Here is a 10,909-nt window from a genome sequence, read left to right on the forward strand (position 1 = left end):
TTCCAAAATTGCGAAGTGAACTGAGTACCCCTATCCGAAATGATAGACAAGGGAACTCCATGCAGTCTGACTAGCTCTCGAATATACAATCTAGCGTAATCCTCAGCAATATATGAAGTATGAACAGGCAAGAAATGAGAAGACTTAGTCAATCTATCAACCACAACCCAAATGGAATCATGATGGCGTCGAAAATGAGGTAAACCAATCACTAAGTCCATATTTATCTCTTCCCACTTCTAGGTGGGAATACTAAACTCTTGCATCATACCACCAGGTCTTTGGTGTTCAACCTTAACTTATTGGCAGTTGCACACTTAGCTACAAACGCTGCTATATCTTTCTTCATACTACTCCACCAATAGATTTCCCGCAAGTCTCGATACATCTTGGTGGCACCAGGATGAATAAAATATCGCACCCCGTGCGCTTCAGCCATAATCCTCTGTCTCAGATCATCAATATTCGGGACACACAATCTACCCTGCAATCTCAACACATCATCTCCCCCTTGGGAGAAAACCTCTGCTTTTTGGTCCTTGACTGACTCCTTCAGTCTGACCAAACTAGCATCTAAGTATTGCTTTTCCTTCACTTCCGAAATCAAGGAGGATTCGGAACTACTCTAAAACTCTATACTACCTTCAGTAGAGTCAAAAAACCTAATCCCTAATCTAGCCAAACGATGTACATCACGAGCCAACTCTTTCTTACCTTCTACCACATGCGAAATACTACCCATGAACACTCTACTTAGGGCATCCGCCACAAATTGGCCTTGCCCGGATGGTACAGCACACTCATATCATAGTCCTTTATAATTCTAACCATCGTCTCTGCCTAAGATTCAATTCTCTCTGGGTAAACATATACTGCAGACTCTTATGATCAGTGAAAACATCAACATAGACACCATACAAATAGTGTCTCTAGATTTTCAAAGCAAACACAACAGCAGCCAACTCAAGGTCATGGGCGAGGTAATTTTTCTCATGGGGTTTCAACTGTCTAGAAGCATAAGCCATCACCTTACCCTTCTGCATCAATACGTAACCCAACCTAACTCTCGAAGTATCATAGTACACCACAAAACCATCAACACTATCAGGCAAAGTTAAAACAGGGGCTGAAGTGAGTCGAGTCTTCAACTCCTGAAAAATCTTCTCACAAGATTTGGACCACAAGAACTTCACTTTCTTTTGGGTTAACCGAGTCATAGGAGACGCTATAGAGGAAAAATCCTTAACAAAACGGCAGTAATAGCTAGCTAAACCCAAGAAACTTCAGATATCAGTCGGAGAAATAGGTCTAGGCCAATTTCTAACAGCTTCGGTCTTTTGGGGATCAACTCTAATACCCTCAGAAGAAATGATATGACCCAGAATAGAAACTGACCTTAGCCAAAACTCACACTTACTGAACTTGGCAAACAACTTGTGATCTCTAAGGGTTTGCAAGACAGTTCGGAGATGATCAGAATGTTCATCCTCACTACGGGAGTACACTAGTATATCATCGATGAACACTATGACAAACATATCCAAATATGGTCTGAACGCTCGATTCATGAGGTCCATGAAAGCTGATGGGGCATTAGTTGACCCGAAAGACATAACAAGAAACTCAAAATGGCCATAACGAGTTCGAAAAGTGGTTTTTGGGATGTCACACTCTCTAACTTTGAGTTGATGATAACCGGAACGAAGGTCTATCTTTGACAAATAACTTGCATCTTGCAATTGGTCAAATAAATCATCTATTCTCGGAAGGGGGTACTTATTTTTTACGGTGACTTTATTCAGTTGGCTGTAATCAATGCACATACGCAAAGAGCCATCTTTGTTTCTCACAAACAACACAGGAGCACCCCAAGGAGAAACACTGGGCCTTATGAAACCCTTATCTAGTAGATCTTTGAGTTACTCTTTCAACTCCTTAAGTTCTGCAGGGGCCATATGGTAAGGAGGAATAAAAATGGACTGAGTATCGGAAAGAAGATCAATCCCGAACTCTATCTCTCTATCAGGAGGTATCCCTGGGAGATTATCCAAAAAGACATCAGAAAGCACAAATCAATAGCAGAGAGAGACACTTTAAGCACGATAGATTTCTGAAAGAAAGAATCACACTTTTTCCTAAAACGTCTTGTAGCCTCTTGCTCATAGATGTGGAGCACTACACACCGATGATCAAGACTCTACTTAACGCGGCTTGTCAGACTCCTTAGGATACCTTAAAACCTTAGGCTCTGATACCAAGTTTGTAACGCCCCGAAAATGGGTCCCGGAGCGTCACACGGTGCTTGAGGCTACGAGTAGCCCCAAGCTAACCCTTTGAGCCATTTTCATTCAGTTCAACACAAATTAACGGGGTTTTCATAAATAACCCTCAAATATCAATAGAGTAATCATCATTCAAGAATAAAAAAATTTCAGAAAGATAACAAAATACGACTTATTAGTCAACTCCCAACATCTATACTAGTCTGACAAGCCTCTTAAAAAATCAATAAAACCAGTGAGCCATTGAGACATGCCCCAACTGACTCATACTCAGTTATCAAATGTAAATAATTTTGTGAAACCAACATCAAACATCACGTCCTCGGAACATAAGGACTCACCACAACAGAGGATGTAGAACAGCGTGCCCAAAGAATCACTGTCGAACCTGGAACTGAGCACCTGAACATATATTCTGAGAAAATGCAGCCCACATCCGAAGATGTGGGTTAGTACTATGGAATGAAACCGAGTATATGGGGGTGTATGCAGTTGTATAAACATTATTATCATAAATATTTATAAGAAATATGCAAGATGTATGAAAGACTCACATAGCCCGAAGAAAATCATCATAATCATGAGAGGATGAAATAAGTATAATAACACATGTGAGTCATCATATAATTTGTCAATCACTTTCAGTTCATCAAGAATATCCATTCTTATAATGTAAATATCATTTAAATCTTTCAAAAGAATAACTTTCACAATTTCACTTTCAAATCACTTCACCGTTCACCATAGACACAAGGAAACACACACACACTGGGAGATCTTATAACCGACATAAACCATGTGAGCCACATGTATTCCAACGTCTAACCCACGTTGGGGAGAGCCGTCCTATCCTTGCCATCGGAGTAGACTTCCAATATCAATCCAAAAACACTAGTGATCACTATATAAATCAACCTCAGGCTCACTCCTATGGGGGCACGTAGTTCTAGGGAAGTAAGGCCACTTTATACCTCTCACTCGGTGCTAAAGATTTCTCCTGGACTTAGCTCAGATCATTTCAAAGACAATCTACAACAAAACAATTTCAGTAATATATAAATATACATCGGGAGCTATCATGCTTCCCATCTATCAAAATCAACCACATTGTGGATTTCTTTCACACTCGAGTTCAAAACAAATCAATTAAGACCAAAAGGTCAAATCATTCAAAACATCTCAAATATTCAACATCAACGTGCTTATAACACACACTTTCTCAAAAAAACACAATTTTCGATGGGGATTCACGACCCAAATATCAAAATCATGATAAATATCATTCAAGATTCATGCTTTATATCACCACACATGTAAATTCATTTTTCAAAATTATAAACATCAAGATTTCATAATAATCATCATAAGATATGGGTTCATGCTTCAAATTCTTAAAAATCAAATAAAAATCATGCCTTTGTAAAGAAAATTACTTTTGGGCACAAGAACGAAAGAGAGTTCTTGTTGAAAAATCCCACATACCTTGAATGATGAACTTTATATCGATAATCATTTTTGAGATGTTAATCGTACCTTTGAATGATGGTTCTTCGAGTTCTTGAACTAGGAACTTGGAATCTTGAATAAATTTGCAGAATTAATGGTGAACTTTGGAGGTTCTTGAAGTTGGATGTAGGAGCTTAGGGTTTTCTTTTTGAGGGAATTTGATGAAATATAACATATAATGCTTCTAATAGGCTTTAATATAGGTTTGGATGGATTTTGGGTGAGGGGAAATGACCAAAACGCCCCTAAAAATTAAATAATTTTTGAATCTGTCCTTTGGTGGACTATTTTGATAGTCTAAAGTAGATCAACCATAACGTTTTACTATGATATCCAAATTGGATGAAACCAATTTCATTAGAAAGAGGACTGTCATATCTTTCCGTTGATATATAGTATCTCACCCAGATCATTGTGTACGAGGAGTTATAATCGTTTGAAATTGGCCAAACAATTCACTTTTGATAGGCTGAAGTAGATCGACCATAACTTTTTGCTCTGATAGACAAATTGGATGAAACCAATTTCATCGGAAAGAGGACTCACTGAGCTTTCCGTTGATATATAGTAGATCAACTAGATCATTATGTACAATAAGTTATGATTGTTTAAAGTTGGAGCAAAAATATGTCCGGCCTCAGTACTTTTTCCTGCGCGTTTTACTGTTCACTACTATTCACGATCCGACCGGAATGTTCATAACTCGTCGTTCGGGCATCTGTTTTGGATGATCCATATATCGTTGGACTGCTTATTCGATACTCTACGCAATGGTGGGTCATAATCTAAGACATTCCGCACGAAAAATTTATAGTTCATTTTAGAAGATAGAACCCAATACGTTTACGCACAAAATTTCAATGAAAAATTTTTCGGGGTATTACAATTAGGCCCATACTGGCACGGGCCCACGATATCTAGTAACATTCATAAGTGGCTTATATTTGGTTGACTTTCGAAATCATACCAGTGTCACTTAAATTGAAATAAAAAAACGATATTATAAATCTCAATAATTAAAAACCTAAATTATTTTTAAAATATAATTGACTATCAATGTCACAAAAATTTAAACAAGAAGAGTAACATGTATTATTTGAAAATTACATAAAAAGTATTATAACTTGTGAGATTTAATAACTTCTAGATTTTATTTGTCACATAAATTGAGCTTAAAAAAAAAGCATATATTAGGCCCATGCTGGCATAGACCCTCAACATCTGATTAACATATATACAATCGGTGAACAAGTGGTAAAAGCAGGTAGGTGGAAGCTGGCATGTGGAGGTTGTCCTGCCAGCTTCTCAAGGGCTATTTTTGTCATTTTAATAGTTGCTTCAATCCCTGATTTTATTATATCATTCTTAATTAATTATTATAAATTATTTAAATATTAAAAAATTAATATTATTTAATAAAAAAAGTAAACAATTATTATATTAAAATTTTTATATTATTTAATAAAACAGTAAATAACCATTTATGATATTGTTGTTTTAATTGTTTCAATCCATAATTTTACTACATTACCTTTAATTAATTATTATAAATTATTTACACATCCAAAATTTATGACATATCTACTTCAGCTGTTTTGACTCGTGATTTTGTTATATTACCCCTAATTAATTATTATAAATGATAAACATATTAAAAAATTAATAATATGTAATAAAAAGATGAAACATTCATGACATGTCTGTTTCAGCTGCTTCTATCTGTAATTTTAGTATATTATCCCAAATTTTTTTATAAGTTATTTACTTAGTAGAAAATTAATAATATTAGTAGGAAAAATAAAAATAGGCATTAATGACATGTCTATTTTAGCTGCTTAAACCACTATTTTATTATATCACCTTAATTAATTATTATAAGTCATTTAAGTATTAAAAATTAATATTTAATAAGATTAATAAAATAGACATAAAATGATAAATTAACTTTTGATATTTAATATTAACTTGACATTTAATATAAGATACGCTTAAATTTTTTCATAAGTATTTTTTCTATAGAAATTTTGTTATATCACTTGTAATTAATTATTATGAGTTATTTAAGACATATCTGCTTCGCTAATTCAATCGTAATATTTAATTGTCCCTCGAAATTATATCAATGTCACTTAACTATAAATAAAATTTTTTTTTATAAATTACAATAATTAAAAATTTAAATTATTTTAAAAAATATAATTGACAATCAACGCCACAAGAGTTTGTAAAAGGAAAGAGTATTATAAATTACCATAGCTAATAGCTTAAAATATCTTTAAAAATATATTAAAAATCTAATTGATTACCTAAATTTCATTTATGTCACATAAATTGAGACCAAATAAATACGTAAAAGATACTACAAATCACAATAATTAACAACTTAAAAAAAAATAAAAATATTTAACGGACTATCAAAATTATACCAGTGTCTCCTAAGTTAGAATGGAAGAAAAAATATTATAAATTACAATAATTAAAAATTTAAATCATTTTAAATATATAATTGATTATCAATATCATAAAAGTTTGGATAAAGAGAGTGACATATGTTAATTGCAAATTACAATTAAAATATTATAAATTATAATAGTTGACAGTGTAAAATGTCCAAAAAATTAATCTGATATATATTTTAAAAGACTACGTAAAAGTATTATAAATCGCAATAATTAACAATTTAAAAATTTAAAAGATGTACAACTTAAATTATTTAACGACATATAAAAAAGGTAATTGATTCGTTAAATACTATCACACGCACATATATTGAGACAGAGGAAGTACAACAACAACAACAACAACAAACCCAGTGTATTCCCACCTAGTGGGGTCTGGGGTGGGGTAAGATGTACGCAGTCCATACCTCTACCTCTGATGAAGTAGAAAGACTGTTTCCGATAGACCCCCGGCTCAAGGCACGAAATACCACACAAACACATAGTAAAGTACAGAAGCAGATTACATAACATAAATACGGCACCCATAAGTAATATAAAACAGAGGAAAGCACACAGATTCGTAATAAAACATGGAACAAGGAACACAGAATCATAACAGGAATAAAACCCCCACCAAGAAATTCCCTACACTAGCAACCCAAATTGACCCTAATCCTCTGCCGTAATTTGCGCCCTCCAGACCTTCCTATCCAGAGTCATATCCTCGATGAGCTGTAACTGTTCCATGTCCCGCCTAATCACCTCACCCCAGTACTTCTTCAGCCTACCCCTACCCCGCCTAAAACCATCCAACGCTAGCCTTGCTTCCCGCATCTTGCACAGACAAAGGAAGTAACATATATTATTTGAAAAATAATATAACGTATTATAAATTATAATAATTAAAAATTCAAAATGTGTAGAAACTTTTTATAAAAAATTTAGTTGACTCTCTAAATTTTATCAATGCATATAAATTGAAAATAGAAACAACTAATTATATTAACTAAAAATTATGTGAAAGGATTATAAATTATAGTAATTAACAACTTAAAATATTTAAAAAGCAACACGATAATTTAAAAATTATATTAGAAATTTTATTGACTCTCCAAATTTCATCGATGTCACATAAATTGAAATAATAAAAGTTCCACGTATTATCTACAAAGTTAAAAAAATATTATATATCACAAGAATTAATAACTCCAAAAATGGTTAAAAATCACTCAAAAAATTTAATCAACTCTTAAAAGTTTACCGATACCACGGAATTTAAAATAAAAAAATAATTTTTGTTGGGCCCGTATTTGCACGGGCTCCATGCATCTAGTCTGAGTAACATAACATACATAAGTGGCTTAAAGCAGGGCAGGAGACGGTTGTCTTGCCAGCTTCGCCAAGGGTAATTTTGTCATTTCACACAAACCCTTAAGGACGTTTCTGTTCTTTCACACAGCAATCTCAATCACCGCAAAAATATTCAGCACTGGCATACATAGTGCTGGAGATGGATATGTTGACGAAAAGAATTTTCACCCCTGCTACACTTTATTTGAAGATCAAATCGCAATAAACGACGACGATGATAACAAACAGAACTCACATATAAACCCAGAAAAAGAAAAACTCAGTTAAAGAACAAAGATCAATCAACACCAGAAAATATAAAAAAATACGGAGAATTAATTAGGGATCGGCCCATCGCTGACCAAAAACACCACAATAAAATCACTTTCCCTTTCCTCATTCTCCTTACACCATAAAATGAATTCTGAAATGAAATTTTGTTGGATACTAATTCTGTTTTTTTTTTATTTGGGGTTTTCTTGAAATTGAAGTTTGTGAGCACTTTCAAAAATAAATAATGAAGAAGACGAAGCATAACAACATTGTTGCGAGGATATACAACGTTGTTTGGGTTTTTAAAAAATACAAATGAGGTGGTGGGAGGAAGGATAGGAGAATATGGCGGCTGGGGTTGGGGAAAATGAATTAGGGTTAGAGGTGATAGGATAATTAAAAAGAAAATATGGTAGGAAATGAATAGGGACCGTCTGATCTAAGTTGTGGATGGCTGAGATTAAATCTATAAGATTTGGGCCGGATTGCTGGTTATCCGAATGGGTTAGTTCATGATTTTAACTTGGGCTAATTTAGGCCCTATTTTGAATTAAATTGACATTACATGGGTAAACAAAAATTAGAGATTAAAACAAATTAAAAGATTAATTGAGTCTTCACTTCCTATTTAATTAATAAATATTATTAAATTTATTATAAGTAACATAAATTACTTAAAAATAATTAATATAATAAATCACAATAATTAATAATTCAAAATATGTAAAAAAAAAAATCTACATAAAATAGAATTAGTTGGCTCTTCAAATTTTATCAATGTCACATAAATTAAGATAGAAAAAATAACATATGTTATTTGAAAGTTATAGAAAGTATTATAAATCACAATAACTAACAACCTAAAACATTTAAAAGTCATACCAAAATTGAAAAATTATATAAAAATTTGGTTAACTCTTCAAATTTCATCGATATCCCATAAATTGAAGCGGCGAGAGTAACATATATTATCTAAAAATTATGTCAAATGTATTACATATCACAATAATCAAGTAGAAATATTTAAAAATTATACAAAAATATGTAATATAAATTGGGTCCATACTTACACGGGCTCTTGTGTCTAGTATATTAATAATCATCAACATAGTTATTTACACCAAGCAATCTATTTATATAAAAATTGGCAGAATAAGCGTTTCATCCTTTGAATTCTTTCAATGAAATCCTTTTTTTATAATCATGGTGTCTGGATCGGCATAGACATACCTCGACTAATTTCATGAGATACTTGACACTTCTCTTTTAACGCGACCTTTGTCTCTTTCCTATTACAAACTATTTAAATCTGTGCCAGCAAACATCAAAATTTGATTTTCCAAACAGGAACCAAACAGGGGCGGACCTACGTAGGATTTTGGGGTGCTCCGGCACCCACTAAACTTGACACGGAATAGGTATAATTACATAGAAAATATAGAAAAATAGGTATAAAACATATAAAAGCACCCACTATAACAAAAAGTTGGTTGGGTGCATTGGTATTTAGGTTGATCTTAAGGTGCTTCCTTTGAAGTAGGCCCCGGGTTCGAACCTCATTGAGATGTTCTTTTAACTTTTTTTCAGTTTTTAAATTTTTTTAGCACCCACTATCCTTAAATCCTGGGTCCGCTATTGGAACCAGAACCAAAATTAGTGAAATTTAACTAGTTTGGAGGTTAAAGGACAAGTTTTTTCATTCAAAATTTTTAAAAGGCATATGAAAAAGAAAAAATTTAAAATGGACAAGACAAACACCTTGTCCATTAAAAGTTAACATCATTAGTTACCTGATAAAGTGCAACGCGGAAACACAATTTTACCTTACAAGGTAAATGGAGTCACTTACCATATCCTTTGACTGATAAAATGGGAAATAAATTCCTTTAGGGAAGGAGTGTTCTCTTTATCTGGCTAATATGACTTACTTGTAAGTCAAGTATGAGCTCTCACCTTGTAAGGTAGAATCTCATGTTTTTCTTATAACAAGTTCAAATTATGGTGATATATAAAGAGAGTAGATTTTTTTCATTTGCATCAATCCTAAAAAAAATTTGTCAAAGTGTATAACTCAAAATATTTGTTGAACCTTATTCATTTCTTACTTTAAGATGGATGATAATAAGGTAAGAGTAAATTTATATTGGGGTGGTGAAGTTTTGTATGTTTAGGAGTAAAATGGGTAATTCAAAAGACAATTGTTATTTCTGATTAATATTCAAAATATTTTACGTTCAATGGACAATCAATATTTGATGAAAATTCAATTTGGAATGATGGTTCTTTATCTTTATTTCTCCGTACCGTTGAAATTTTTTATAATCATCTTAATCTACAGATGCTTGACATGTATGCGTTTGTTGAGCATTCCTCTATTGCTGAAGAACCCACGGATAGTGAGTTTGATCTTAAAATAAATCAAAATTCTTCTAATTTGCATATTGATTCCCATCATGCAAAACTTCACCACGCCGATGTAAATTACTCTTAACGTATTATCATCCATCTTAAAGTAAGAAATGAATAAGATTCAACAAATATTTTGAGTTATGCACTTTGACAATATTTTTTAGAATGGATGCAAATGAAAGAAACATACACTCTTTATATAGCACCATGCAATGAATTTTAAAGTTGTTACAAGACAAACATAGGATCCTACCTTACTGGGTGAGAATCCATACTCGGCTTACAAGTAAGTCCCATCAGTCAAATAAAGAGAACACTCCTTTCTTTAGGAATTTATTCTCTACTTTATCAGTCAAAGGACAACGTAAGTGACTTCATTTACCTTATAAGGTAAAATCGTGCTTCCGCCTTACACTTTATCAGTAACTGACAACGTTAATCCTTAATGGACAATGTTTGTCTTGTCCGTTTTGATTTCTTTTTTAATTTTTTTATGTCTCTTCGTAATTTTGGATGAAAAAATTTACCCTTTAGGCTCCATACTCGAAATTTAACATAGATGTTGACAATATTTGTGTAAATCCACATGACATGCCAAATAATAAAGTTCAGAAATATGCAATGATCTTCAAGCAGGATGGCTCAAAT

This window comes from Capsicum annuum, chromosome 11 (genome assembly GCF_002878395.1).
Source record: "Capsicum annuum cultivar UCD-10X-F1 chromosome 11, UCD10Xv1.1, whole genome shotgun sequence".
Taxonomy (NCBI): Eukaryota; Viridiplantae; Streptophyta; class Magnoliopsida; order Solanales; family Solanaceae; genus Capsicum; species Capsicum annuum.